General features: G+C 38.4%; 1 long non-coding RNA gene across 1 annotated transcript; it reads right to left on the reverse strand.

Annotated features, from left to right (window-relative positions):
- Positions 1-456: 456 nt before the first annotated feature.
- Positions 457-8,942, reverse strand: LOC119527343. Its single transcript, XR_005215370.1, has 3 exons — positions 8,611-8,942; positions 7,314-7,464; positions 457-547 (listed from the first exon to the last, which is right to left on the reverse strand). It is a non-coding gene; the product is annotated as an uncharacterized LOC119527343 (long non-coding RNA).
- Between the last annotated feature and the right edge of the window lie 6,670 nt (positions 8,943-15,612).

Raw genomic sequence — 15,612 nt, forward strand, 5'->3', positions numbered from 1 at the left:
ATTCTCTGAAGAAGGAGCATTTTATTTTAGTTTCAGTTTCCCTCCCTGTGAAATAAGGTTGTTGAACAAGGGCTCTGTTCATACTACTCTCTGGGATTTTTTTCTGTAATTGAATATGCACTCTAACAGTTTGCTCAGCAAGGATATCTTTACTCCACATAGTTTAAAGAGCTGTTTCAACCTTCTCCTAAAGTATAAGAATTAGTGTCTGCCTAGATAGAGTAAAACTTCATTAGGGTAAATAACAAAAGTTAACACTTGCCAATAAGGTAAGGCAAGACCTAGTGAAATATAAGACGCTCATTATAACAAACGATGGAATAAATTGTCTGTGCTCGGGTCTATTTATATCTGGCACTTAGCTTTCCTTTGGATTTGGCTCCTCTGGGCTGGAGCCCAAACTTAAGTAAATGGAAGAAAATGCAGAATCGAGACTCTATGAACTGCAAAGGGTTTGCTGTGTACTTACCTGGGGCTGTATTCCTTATTCTCAGCAGTACTTGGTTTTCAGTTGAGATTCACTTGTCATGTTCTTTCTGATAAAAAGCTATGAAGATGGAAGAAAAATTCTTTTATTTTGGCAGGGTTCCAGCTATATGACTTCAGCTTAGTACCTCCGGAAAATGGCAATGGGACAGAGCAATTAAAGTAAAAGTCTCCTATTCCAATGAGAACCTTCCTTTGAAGAAATATGAAGTGACTCTAAACTCTCTTTGAGCTTCAAAACAAGCACATCTCAGTCCAGTCCAAAAGGTGCATTTTTAGCATATATAAACACATCTAGTTTAATAGGCTAAAGGTATGAAAGAATCATTTGGGGGAGATATTAAAAGTTGATGAAGAAAATACTAGCCAAAAAACAGCTAACACGTATATAAGTAAACTTCCTTACTCTTTCCTGTCCCATCCTTCAAAGTTTGCTTCAGAAATCACTTCTTCCAAGAATTTTTTCCCCAGTCACCCAGTTAACATTAAAATCTCCTTCCTCTAAATTCCTGCCGCATTTTGCTTGGGATTATTCAATTTGTTTGACTCAGGTATTGGAGGCAGTTGTTTATGTTCACCTCCCCTTAGAATATGTGTCCTTTACCAAAGTATCTTCTCACTACCCTTAAGTACCTACAGAACAAGTACTTCTTCTCACTGGCCTAGAATGTTCAGCAAAACCTCATATCACGCTTCTGTTTTTCATGTTTAAAATCATGTTCCCACAAAAGGCATGTTCAGACCCCAACCCCTGGACCTATGGATATGAACTCATTTGTAATTAGGACCCTTGGAGATGTTACTTCAACTGATTAAAGTTCATCAGGTTGAAATTCAGACATAGAGAAAGTCTTGGGAAGAAGCCAGAAGTCAAATGAACGTAGCAGAGAAAGGAGAGGACATTGCCATGTGCATCACTGTGTGACAGGGAAAGCCAAGGACCCAGAATGCCCCATCTTCAGAGAGAAAGCATTTCCTTGCTGACATCTGATTTTTGGACTTCTAGCCTCAAAACTATGAGCCAGTAAATTCCCATTGTTTAAGTCAACCCATTTTTGGTATTTGTAATTGCAGCTGGTAAACTAAGATAATCATTATTGCCTTTATTCAAATTATTAATAAAATATAGATGTTTGTAAACATTTTCACTAGCATTTTTACTCACCACTTAGTGTTTTGTGTTTTCTTACTTTGAAATAATTATAGATTCACAGGAGGTTGTGTAGTAGTACACAGAGCCATTGTACCCTTCACCCAACTTCCTCCAGTGGTGACATCTTATATAACTGACTTATATACAATATCAAAACAAGAAATTGACATTTTGTGAATGTACAAATGTGTGTGTACTTCTATGGCCATTTTCACCCCTGTATGTATTTATGTAACCATCGCCACAATCAAGATACAGAACAGCTCCAGCACCACAAAAGAAGTCCCTTTGTATTTGCATTCTCCCTTTCCTACCCCCTGGCAACCACTAATCTGCTCTCCATCTCTATAGTTTCATCATTTTGAACATGTTAAATAAATGGAATCATATAGTATGTAACCTTTTGAAATTGGCTTTTTTTTCTTTCACTAAGTATAATGCCCTTGAGATCCATTCAGATAGTTGCACGTATGAATAGATTGTTTCTTTTTATTACTGCATAGTATTCTACGGTATGGATGTGCTAAGAGCTGGTTGTTTCCAGTTTTTGGCTTTTAAAAATAAAACTGCTATAAACACTCATGTATAGGTTTTTGTGTAAATGTAAGTTTTTGTTTCTCTTGAATAAATGCTCAAGAGTGCAATTCTGGGTCATTATAGTAAGCGGTATGTTTAGTTTTATAAAAAACTGCCAAATTATTTTTCCAGTGTGGTGGTACCATTATACATTCCCACCGGTAATGAATAAGTGATCCAGTCTCTGTACTTGATTGCCAGCATTTGATTTTTTTAATGTCAGCTATTCTGATAGGTATATAGTCATATCTCATGGTTTTAATTCACATTTTCCTAATAGCTAATGATGTTGAACATCTTTTGATGCACTTATTTGCCATCCATATCTCCTCTTTGATGAAATATCCATTCATGTCTTTTGCCCATATTTTAATTGGATTTTTTTTTTTTTTTTTTTTTTTTTTTGCTGTTGAGTTTAAGAGTTCTTTGTATAATCTAGATCCTAGTCCTTTGCCAAGTATGTGATTTGCAAATGTCTTTGCTCAGTCTGTAGCTTGTCTTTTCATGCTCTTAACAGGGTCTTTTGCAGTAAAAATTTTTTAAATTTTGATGCCGTTCATTTATCAAGTTTTCTTTCTATGGATTGTGCTTTTGGTGTCACGCCTAAGAACTCTTCAGCTAGTTGTTGCTCTAGAAGGTTTTCTTCTATATTTTCTCTCAAAAGTTTTATAGTTTCACATTTAAATCCATGATTCATTTTTAATTAATTTTTATATAACGTATGAGGGTTAGGTCGAGGCTTATTTTTTGCCTAAGGATGCACAACTGCTTCAGCACCATTTGTTGAAAAGACTATTCTTTCTCAATTGAATTGTTTTGCCTCTATGTCAAAAATCAGCTGGACATATTTGTGTGGATCTATTTCTGGGTTCTCTATGCTATTTCATTAATCTATGTGCCGATCCCTCCACCAATACCATACAGTCTTGATTACTGTAGGTAAATAGTTAACATAGTACTTTTTACATGTAGGTCCAACTAAACATGAGCTGAATGAATGGATGATTGCTCTCACCAAGTTTTTTCTCTTCCTGTTGCTGGGAAGTTTTCCCCAGAGGCACAGATCCCTGTGGCCCAATCATACATTCACAGACTTCCTATTGTTTCTCACCCTATTACACTCAGGTGTAAGTTGCTCTTGCTGACACAAATTGGCATAGAGTCTCAAGAAGCAGAAAAGTTGGTCAAGGTTGATTCATGTTATTGCTTTGATTTGATTTTCTGCTTATTTACGCTACTGTTTAAAAAAGTCTCCTGTTTGTTTCTTGCTTGAGGCCTTTCACGTATTTTTTAAAATTGTGTGCCTGATTGAAGTGTGAAAGGAGTGCTTCTATCTTCCTGCTACCCTCTGGAGTTATTTAGATTATGAAATGCTCACTTATCAAAATAATCAGATTTTTCACAGTTTTACTTAATTCCCACCTTTACACTAGGGAGAAAGCACCTCACAGGCATTTCAAAGACACCCATAAATTGTCAGAAAGACATGTCCTGGTGGTGGGGAGGACTGTGGAGGCCTGGAGGGACAGAGCCGTGGGACATTCCAGCTTCCACTTGCTAAAGGCTGGACCTGTAATTGGGTTTCTGCACCAACCAGGCCAGAAGTTTAACTGGGGAGTACAGTCACATTTCACACCTGTTCTTAATGAACTGAAACTGAAACCTCAGTGGGTGTGTCAAACCTACAATTTGCTGACTTTGTAGATCTGAGGATTGATTTTTGGTGTCTTGTCCTTCCTCTGAAATGTTCACAGTGGGATGATAAAAAGAATATGCTCCTGTCAAATCCCTGCTTAAAATCCTTCATTGACCTCAGAATATAATCCAACAGCTCAAACTCAGTATATCTCACAAGCTCCTCAGCGCCCCAGCTTCCTCTCCTGCCCCTTCTCTTCCAAACTCAAGGGCCCTGGTCTCCACCATATCAAAGTATTGGCACTTTCAAACTTTGCCACGTCCTCCCTTGGCGTGATGCCTTTGCATATGTTATCACCCTTCAGGCTTGGCTCAGGGTAATCCCACCTGGAAAGCTCTCCTTGACCCCTCACCGCTGGATTAGGAATCTCTACATTATCCCTTCCATGGCAAATCTTATCTTGGGCTGCAATTCCCTGTTTACTTGATTTTCTCTCTCATGAGACTAAAGACAGATATTGTGCCGGGCAAACAGTATGTGCTCAACAAATGTTTCTTAAGCGCATACATCTCATTAATGCATTATCTTAAAGAGATATTTCCTGAACACTGATTATGTGCCTGACAAGTTCTCAATGTTGGATACAACACTTTTCAAGGAAGACAATGTCCCTGCCCTCTTACAGATTATATTATATTGAGGGAAAAAAGCAGACAATAAACAAGTAAATGAGTAAATATATAATAAAGTTGCAGGCGGCAATAAGAGAGATGAAGTAAAACAAAACAAGATGAATGAGTAAATGAATGAAGAACTCAGAACTAGAAATCAGGTCATTCATACTACTCTGCCACATAATCCAATTGTTTTGCTATAAATTAAAACTTGAAAATACATGGACTTATTTTTTCACTTGAATTTATTCTACAAATATTTATTAAGTGCCTTCTAGGGGCCAGCCACTGGTCTAGGTCTGGGGTACAGCAGCGGACAGAAAATTCCATTCCTTGTGCTTACAGGTTAGTGTTAGCAAGTAAAATATATGTCAGATGATGATAAGTGCTTTGAGGGAAAATAAAAAAGGAAAAAGGTGTGTTTAGGGTGGGAGTGCTCATTGGTATTTTAAACAGTCAGGAAGAACTCACAAATAAAGTGACATTTGATTAGAGAACTGAAGGAGGTGACGAGCTAGCCAAGTGGGTATCTTCGAGATGAGCAGTTCCAGGCAGAGGAAGCTGCAAGTGTAAAGACCCTGAGGCAGAGAAATGTGAAGCCTACCCCCAATAGGCAATAGAAGTGCCAGTAACAGCTGAGTAATAGCTGACGGCACTTGATTAGGAGTGAAACTCAGGAACCCCACTTACTGGTGTGTGCTTTATCCAAGTTTTTAACCTCCCAGGTCTCCGATTCTTCTTTTCTACAATTAATCCCTATCTGAAGTGTGATCGTGATAGTCCAGTGGGACAATGGATTCTATAAACTGTGCTGAAGTATTATGTGAATGCCTGTTTTAACTATCTTCTATGTACCTGTCTTCTAAGATTGCCGGGACTGTTAACTAAATCATTTTAAATCATTGATGAAGCACTTAGTGAATCTCAACGCAACATGAAATTATAGAATTTTCAGCTTCGTGTGGTGTGTTTGCATTATGTAGCTATTTATATGATGTGGCTTACTGAACATTTGTACAATCTCAGTTTTTCTTAAGATTTATCATTTCTAATCATTAAAATATCCGGATTTCCTATATCATTCAGGTTAAATATTTTTTAAGATGCTGATATTAACAGTAACAAATGTACCACGCCAATACTATGGGTCAATAATGGGGGGAGGGTAGTAGTATAAGGGGTATGGGAGGATTTTGATTTTGATTTCTTTTCTGTTCTAAATTTGATCATGGGGATGTATGCACAACTATGTGATGATACTGTGAGCCAGTGGTTGTATACTTCAGATGGTTTCTATGGTATATGAATATCTCTCAATAAAATTTCATTTAAAAAAAAGATGCTGATATTTGGGTTTCTTGTTGCAGTGAATATGTATCTTTTGTCAAATTGATTTTGATTCCTGATTCCAGACATTGGTCAGATAATTCATGTAATAATTTGATAATTTAGAATTGAGATCTAGTTATTTCTTAAGTGCTATGTGGAAAAAGAGTCCCTCTCATTTTATAATTTAGATACATGTCGCACATAAGTTAAGATTCAAGGAGGTTGAAATATGGACCTCCTGTATGTCTGGGGTAGGTCTGACAGGGATACATGCTTTCTGTTGGTGACTAGAACAATGGAGAGAGTTTGATCCAGTAGAGCAGCTACCCAAAAGGTGATTTAGTATTTCATTATGATCCCTTATTTGTAGTTTTATACAATCCATTATTGTATATATTATGCATTCATATGTGTATTACCATAAGTTATGGAGGCAAAGCGATGTCTATATATTTTATGGGTAATATAAGGGATAAGTAAGTGTAATGCTGTACTTTCCAAGCCCTTCGCAGGCATACATAAGAAAATTCACAATAGAAGGCAGCATGTGATGAGGGGCAAATGAGTGAGAAAAATAATGGAGGGTGGAGAGATTTCAGAGGGGCACAGTTGACTAAGTTGGACAATCAGGAAAGGCTTTGCACATGAACTGGGACATGAGATTCAGAGATGAGAAAAGATGAGGAAAACATTTTCAGAGAGACATAGCAAAAGCCTGGAGATGGTACCCTTGGAAGGTTTATAGGAAACACTGAATGAAACAGTATGGCTAGAACTGAGGAAAAATCTAAAGTACAGGATTTTATACAGGAATATATTTAAAGCAAAGGAAAGCAAGGTTATCTAGGAGAAAATATGGGAGATCTTGAAGGCCAGGCTAAGAATTTAAATTGAAGTCATAGAGCTCACTTACACTCAATGCTCAGTCATTTCCTTAGTCTAAAAGGCAAAAGCTATAAAATAAAGTGACTCCATTGGGTCAATGATTTGATCACTGCTGCCCAAATACACTGCTGTGGGAGTAGCAAATTGGTAAAACTTTTCTTGGGGGCAGGCCAGCAATATTTCTCAAATGCATATACCCTTTGACTTAGTAATTTCACTTCTAGGGATTTGTTCTAGGGAATTAATCAGAGAAGATCTCCAAGATTTGTGTAAAATTATGTTTATTATAGTGATATTTATAATAGGAAAATAAAACCAAATGCCTGACACACCCAATTAGTAATAAATAAAACACCTCCATATAAGGAGTACAACCACTTAAGCAAGTTTCTTAGTTTTCCCAAGGAGAAGGAAAGATAATAATGTGAAGTGCAAAAAAGCAAATTACAAAGAGTTTTTATACATCATGACTCCAATTTTGTAAAGAGTACATAAGATGGGCAGGAAATACACCAAAATGGTCAACAGTGGTTAATGGGTGGTTTTTAAAAATTTCTAAACAATCAGTATTTACCTGTCTTGTGCTCCATTCTCTCAGGGCAATTCTGACAAACTAGGATAATGTGGTGGAAGATGATCAGGTAGAAGAGCCGCCTCTCCCATGAAGACTGTTTCACAGTGAGATTATGAGTGATTTTATTCCTATCTTCACATTTTTGCAATTACTGCATAATCAGAAAAAAATCAATCTTAAAATTTAGAAAACTAGAAACTTGTAAAAATGTGTCCATAGATAAAATAAACTTAAAGAACTTTAATAGTTTCAAACTTTTCCCTCATAAAGCCATTTTAACAGACATTCAGCACTATTGATGTTGAATATATAGTTATACTGCAATTTTAAAAGTCAGCAAGAGACAGAGCCATTAGCAAAGGGCTCCGATGACCCATAAACTGTACCTCTAAGTCCTGAATAATTAAACAGTTCTAATAATGTGAAAGAAAGTGAAATAATTGAAGTAATGACTTCAAAAATTAAAACTACCCTTGTTCAAAGTCTATGACATCCTAGGAGCTTTCCTATACATCATACCATTTAATCCTTTCTACCTCCTTGGGAGATAGGTGTTATCCCCACTTTAGACATCAGAAATCTGGGGGCAGTGAGCTTAAGAACTTGACCTAAGCTTGTACAGCCTGCAACTGCCCAGCTGGGAGTTGGGCTCACATCAGTCTGATCCTAAAGCTCACACCATTTCCATAGCACCCTTTCACTCCACAAAGGTCAACATGCTTATGGGATGGAAAAAAATATTACTAAACTCATGGGCTATTTGAAAACACACTATTTATGTTAATTTATATTATATAAATTATTTGTATTATTTAAATTAATTTATATTAATCATAACATACTTAATTGGATTTTTTTAGCCACTTGAGATAGATCATTTTCTTCATGCAGAACTTGACGAAACCCAGAAAAACAAATGTACATTTTCTGAAAAGCCTAAACTAGTCTTGAGCAATTGAAAGTAGTTGGGGGAGTGTGGTGGGTTGAAGCTGTATGAACCCCAGAAAAACATGTTCTTAAATCTAATCCATTCCTGCGGGTGTGAACCCATTGTAAGTAGGATCTTCTGAGGAGGCCCTTCAGTTAAGGTGTGACCCATTTCATTCAGGTTGTTACTTAATCCTATTACTGGAGTCCTTTATAAACAGAATGAAAACAGACACAGAGAAAAAGCCACAGAAGCAAGAAGCTGAAAGCAAGGAGACCAAGAAGGGACCCAGCAGATGCCACCATGTGCTTTGCCATGTGGCAGAGGAGCCAAGGATTGGACAGCCAGTCTTTAGGGAGAACACATCACCTTGATGATGCCTTGATCTGGACATTTTCACAGCTTCAAAACTGTAAGCTTGTAAACTAATAGATTCCCATTGTTTAAGCCAAACCATTTCATGGTATCTGCTTTGAGCAACCTAGGGAAGTAAAACACAAATGATCAGCTCACAAAGTAGAGGAGACTGTTGACGTGGCTCCTCTCCTTATTGTCCTCCCTTCCGGGGCATCTCTGAGAAGCCCCATCCTCAGCAGTACCAGTGCCTTTAGTAGGTTGGAACCTGGCTGTGGCTGTTGGTTTTATTCACTGTCAATATTTGTTTATTAGTTTTCAAACAGGCCGTATTGATTTGGGGAGCCAACGTGGGAGGGGGCAGTACCATAGAGAGGCCCACAGGGCACGTGGCTGGAGAAGATAACACGCCAAATCTCAGCCAAGCCCAGTGGTTTTGTGGTGGTTTTGTTTTTAATGGTAAATAATGATAACTACAGCTAAGAGCTTCCTTGGTGTCTATTATGCATCAGTCTAGGACTATACATTTTCCATGCATTGTTCTATTTAACCCTCACAACTCTAAGAGGTAGGCACTATTAACTTATCTCCATTTTACAAATGGACACACCAAGAACTCAGACCTGATAGAGGGTAGAGTCAGGGTATGACTTGTCTGATCTCAGTCCATGCTCCTAATTACCGTACTATATAGCTACATAGAGGGTAGAAGTTGGAGCTGGGGCTTTAAGGAAAATCCTGTTTCTTTCCTCTTACTCCAGTTCCAGAAGGAATCCTGATTATGAGCAAGGGCAGAAGGGCTGAAGCTGGATGACGGAGAAATGAAAGTCCTAATCCTACAAGGACAAGTTGGAGGGTGGATTCTCCCAGAGCCAAGGTTGCTCCTTCCCAGTTTCAAACTATATCTTTTATAATGTATTTCTATTCACTCATCATTCCCTATTTCACTAAGGAATACATAAAATGCAACAACATGATGTAGGTACCAAAAAAAATAAAAAAATAAAATAAAAAAAAAAGGGCCAAACTCTTACCTTTAAGTTTTCAATGATCAACATAAAACCACTGATTAGCTTTTATTGGCACAGACCACGGGGGTCCATTAGATTGAAATAATCCAGCACCTCAAGCAAGCCCAATTAATGTCAAGATTAAGATCAGAAGAATTTTTCTCCTGAATGTGATGATCAATGATCCATCAATGAACCCATCACTTTATAGCCAACTGCAGGGTCTCCTTGAGACCTTTGTAAAAGTGAATTAGTCAGTCAAAAAGTGAACTGGTACGTTGTCTAGACTTTTTAACCATTTGATAGAAAATCAGGTAAGACATTGAAAATCTTCAAAATTTTGTGGTGACAAAGGTAATTCCATTAAGATTTTAGGTGACAAGTACTGTTTTATAGTCTTGAAGAGACTGTAAAATTAGTGATTAACAGTTACTTACGGCAGGGGCACAGCTGGAAGGAAATGTCAAAATGCAGAGTAAGAAGTAAAGCATTACTGGAATCAAATCATCACCCTGTCAGTTCTTAATGGAGCCAGCCTCAATAAATCACAGGTTTTATTATCCAGCTCTCTCCTCATTGCAAGAAAGGATAGGAAAGTCAGTAATTAATGAGAACATCTTATTCCATGCCTCAGAGAAACTAGATTCCACGCTTCCTAACAAACATAAGTGTGAAATGTGCAGAACCTGGGAAAGTGTGTGTGTGTTTTCTGGGAGAGACACTAGGAGATATGGGTCTCCCATTCGGTACGAAGAGTTATGTGCCTGCACAGGTCTTGGTGGCAAGCAACTGACCATCTTTTCAACCAAGTCATCAGAAAAACACGCCACAGAAAGGGCTGTCACAGACAGACAAGGTGAGTAAGGCCCTAGCTGAGCTGGGAAGCTCTCCCACTCAGAAAGGCAGATCAATCCATACCATCCAAATGTGGTGAAATGCTGTGCTCACATCTGGCCATTTCTTACACTATTCTTTTTTTTTTCTCTCCCAAACAAAGGGTTTGGGGAGCTCTAGGCTTTCCCATGGCTCAAATATGAGAGCCAGTAATACTTCCATAATAAATGAGATTTCATCATAAAACATTCAGCAGGAGAAATTTTAACTGAGTAAAGCTGTACATTCTACACAGCTTTCTACCATTGTCCTTATCTTAAATCTGTTAATTGTGGTCATGGGAGAGGACTATGTGATGTGGATTATTGGCTGTGATTGAGCCAGGCTCTTCAAGCCCTGCCTTGTGCTTCAAGAGCTAAAATGTCTTCCCATGACCTCAGCTCACAATGACGCATACTCTAATCCTCTAGTCCCTAATTAAATTAAGTATCCTCTTACTCCATTTTTCTCTGTTTAAGTGTGATTCTTCTCTCACAGATGGGCTATTGGTTCCTTAAAGAATAGGGACTACATTCAAGATTCTTTTTTGCAACCACAGAACTATGCACCATTGTTTGACCCAACCCTGTACCTTGAAGCACGCCAAGTAACACAGGACAGAGAACCCTGGGAATCCCAATTCTCTTCACCAGGAATGTCCTGAACACTTTCACCACGTAACTCTTAACCTTCTAGCTCCATTCCCACCACTTCCAGCTTCATTTCCTATCCAATACTGCACCTTAATTTTGTCCCCCATTGCCCATCCCATGCTTGCCCTTCGGATCTGAAACAGACTTGACTTCTCTGGCTTAAACCCCCACCTTCTCACTCTCTGCTTCCACCCATCCTGGACACCAAACCCAGGAGATCTAGCCTAGGCTCCCAGGACCCAATCGGTCATTAACCAGATGCACAAGCCCACCACTGGGCTCACCTAGATTTCCCCTTGAGGAAAACTAAGTAACAATGCTGGGTAGTAGGTGATGATTGAACACACTACAATCATCATGGTTACAGTTAGGAGGGCACATTTCTGCCATGTTGTCTGCTGCTTCTACCACAACCACCAGCAGCACCTTTCTATGGGATCACCTGTCCCACTGTCCTGGGTGAGCAAGGAGGAATGTGCTGACTCAGTTTATCACCACTTGAAGCAGCACTTGATATATCAGGAGCAGCAGAAATGAACTGGGAAACCAGAGAATGAAAGTGGAGCAGACTTCAAGTTCTCTGAAGACAGGAACTATGTGCATCTTTGGGGCTTAGTAGGATCTTTGTAACATTAGTAGGATCTGACTAAATTTGTTGAAGTAAGTAAGAAAAGATTACTATTGTCCTTTATCTCCATCTTACTATCCTTTAAGAGAAGTTAAATCATTAGCCATGGATTGTTCCAATCATGATGCAAAGCCCTGCAAATATGTGAGATAAATGAGTCTTTACTCTCTAGATTATAGCTCCCTTTAAAGCACATGCTGCAGGCATATTTTAGATGCTTGTGTGTTAAAAGATTTACTAGAGGAATGAATATAGTGCTATAGGCACACAGATAGCACTTATGGAGTAATTTATTCAAGTTGGGAGCCCACAGGGGAAAAGTGAGACATTTGAGCTTGGCCATGAAATAGGAAGCAGTATTTCAAGAGAATTTAGAATGATGAGAAGTAAATTGACTTCACAATTAGGCCTCTATGAGGAACAGTCATCACTAAGTACATTTTTCTCCACTCTTAGCCTCAGAGTAGAGTGGGCTCAGGGCTGCTAGGGTCCCTCTGGCAGACAGAGCTAAAGGACAGCAGTCCTCTATCACAGAAGGTCCAGGCATACCAGATAATGCCCTGGAGGAATCCCAGGGGCATAAGTGGGGAGCAGAAAGCTTCTGACAACTGCAGCTCTAAATCAATGTCTGCTTATGGCCCATCCAACTCAGTCTAGAAGATGCCCTAGGACAGTGGCCAGTTCTAGGACTCCCTCAGGGGAGTTCTGGACTGTTCTCAGTGGGCCCTGGAATCTTAAGTCTGATAAGTTGAGCCAAAACCCACATGCAGAAATCTGGTACTTCAGAGAGGACCTAGAATCACCTGAGCCTCTAGAGTGTGGTTGGCTATCTGTGGTTACCCCTGGCAGGGATTTCCTGCTATAATTTCCCCAGGTCCTGAGGCCACTAGAGAACAGAGTTTTTCCTAGAGACACTGAGGCTGTTCTGAACACTTGGGTATAAACGTAAATTAAAGGACTTTCTTATCTGTAGCCACCTACTAACCTAAAGGACAAAGGCTGGGACCCAGATACCAGAACCCAAATGGCAAGAAAAAATCCATGACCAGTAGAAAGTTGTGTAGATATATTAAAGTCAGTAGGTCGTATCCCTTGATCACTTAGAGGAGAAAAATAGCAACTCCACTGAGCAACAGGCTAGTTATGAGAAATTAAAGAGGAACTGAGGCCTCAAGTAGCACTGTATGCAGGTGACCAGAACACCCTGGAGAAGCACCCCAGATTATGAATCAGGATGCCTGCATTCCAGCTGCGGCACTGCTACTTAATATTTGTCTTTGACCAGATCATATTTCTATTAATTCTTAAAAATTATTAAGGATAGTAAGGAAAAATGTGGTTTGTTTAAACTCTTTGCATAGGAACCAGAAAAAAATTAGTAACTACAGTATCTTAAATGAAATCAGTTTCACAGTTTTCAAGATACTTTTCCAATCATAGAGATGAAAAGTCGAGTATGGGTTATGAGAAATGAGGGAAGGGGCAATGGGAAGTTAATAAGAAATGAGTGTAGGGTTTCTGTTTGAGGTGAAGGGAAATTTCTAGTAATGGTTGGTGGGAAGGTGATGGCATTGCAACATTGTGAATGTGATTAATCCTACTAAATGGAATGCTTGGGAGGGGTTGGAATGGGAAAATTCATGCTGTATATATATTTCCATAACTGGAAAAAAAAAAAAAAGACAGTCTAAATAGATGAGAATTAAATGCCATAGATGATCCTGGATAAGATCTAAGAACAGAGGAGAAAACGCTCAAAAGGACACAATTGGGACATAAGAAAAAAAATGAAATATAGAACGTAAGCTTTATATCAATGTTAAATTTCTTGAACTTAACTACACTTAGTGCGATTACATAAATGAATATTCTTGTTCATAGGAAATGTATATGTGAATTATATTATTTGTTCAAGGATGTGTGCAACTTGTTCTCATATGTTCAGAAGACAGAGCAATAGATGATAGGGAGGGAGGGAGGGAGGGAAAGAAAGAAATGGTAAAGTGACAAAATATTAAAGTTGTTAGACTGGGGTATCAGTGGAGGGGGGTTTGGGTATGCTGGACTTCTGTGAATGGGGTTTATATTATTTTTGCAACTGTTACTGTAAGTTTGAATTTATTTCAAAATAAAAATTACAAAAAAAAAAAAAAGATGCTTTTCCATTCATCATCGCCTATGATCTTCACAATCCCTGGTGAGGTGGGCATGTAAGATATTAAGAGTAAACTGCGCTTCCTAAGGTTTCACAGCAAAGCAGTTTTCGTAATACTGGTTGAGTTTGACCACTGGGAAAACCACTGTGATTCACTGATTTTACTTAGCCATCTCCAAATTTCATTTGTCAGGTGCTTTCCATCTGAGTGCCTTTGGTGACAAATTCCTATAGTTGACTGTTTATCATTCAAAGTGCCTTACTCCTTAATGCCTACTCTATACTTCATGAGAATATTTTGTGGAAGTGTTTGCAACAGATCATCCTCACCCTTCTTTTCTATATGATGCATGTCCCTTTTTGTATGTAGTGAGGGGAATGTAAAGCAAACTATCTTTATGTCAGGCTTTTAAATTTCCAAAATTACAACTTGAATAATTGCATGCAGAGAGTAGAAAAGACATGCTAAGGCCTATGGAACAATTCATAGCTGAGATTTTAAAACTCCTATTTACTGTCTTAATTTTAAATTCTGAATTCAGAAATCAGGAAGGAGTCAGTGAAGTACTTAGCCTGTTTGCCCAGTGCCCAACCCTGAGCAGGTGCTCCAACAACACACACTCATTTTGCCCTAGCCGTTTCCCTACTGTTTCTACTGCCCCTCACCTCTGTATGTTCACCCGTATGCTCAATTAACCTCAAAGACAAGCCATCTCCCCAGCCTCCCCAACCCAGTGATCCACTTGTAGCTTTGCCTTTTCCGAGTTCCAGCTCAGGTCTCTATACTAAGTAAGTACAAGATTAAAAAGAAGCAATGCAGCACTGTTGGATGAGTAATAGATTTACTGTAAAATCACAAAAGGTCAAATGGAAAACCTAGCAAAGAGCTTAATGAAAACTGGCAGTAGGTATCAAATTAAAATGTTTTGTTCTTTTAAATTTTTTGTTGATATTTGCTATTGCTATTACCTGTATTGCAGTTATTAGCAAGCCAAAGAAGGAAGGAGAAAGAAAATAAGTAAAGAAAGAAGGAAAATAGGAAAGGAGAGTTAGTTGGCTAGGAGGCTCTAGCCACACTTCTTCAGAGTTTTGCGCAAAACTGAGTCTCTGATATGCGTCTGTCAATTTAATGTGTTAACTTCCTAGGAATGTTTATCTCTAACAATACTCCCCCCGACCCCCAAAAAAATAGAATCAAAGGTCTCATACTCTATTGATAGAATTTAAGATACTATGATACCTGGATGGAGACACTTAAGAGGTAGGAAGTTCCTTTTAAGACCTCAAGCCATGACACACTTTTGAGATTAAAAAAAAAAAAAAGTCCAAATACTTATTAGGTAATAAAGTTAGCTGTTAAGAGAGAAACAGTTTGCTTCACAAAGAAGACATATTTTTTCCAGGCAGTTTCTTGAAGGGCTACTGTTTCACTAATTATACTTTGGGAAATTTGAGCATTGAGCTGTTTTTAAAAAGCAGATTCAACAGCAAAAGCATACTTAATACCTGCCACAGGTGAACAGCAATAAGAAAGTTCTGGAGATATATTTTCCAGGGATGGAAAGGTTGTTGCCTTACTGGGCCTCTCAATGCACCAATAATCCAGAAAAGATATCATCTCTAAGAATATAAAAGAGAGGGTGCTTATCAAAATCTTTTTAGGATATTCTGACATCAGAGAGTCTGAGTCTTATTAGT

The sequence above is a fragment of the Choloepus didactylus genome, chromosome 1, assembly GCF_015220235.1.
Source record: "Choloepus didactylus isolate mChoDid1 chromosome 1, mChoDid1.pri, whole genome shotgun sequence".
Classification (NCBI taxonomy): Eukaryota; Metazoa; Chordata; class Mammalia; order Pilosa; family Megalonychidae; genus Choloepus; species Choloepus didactylus.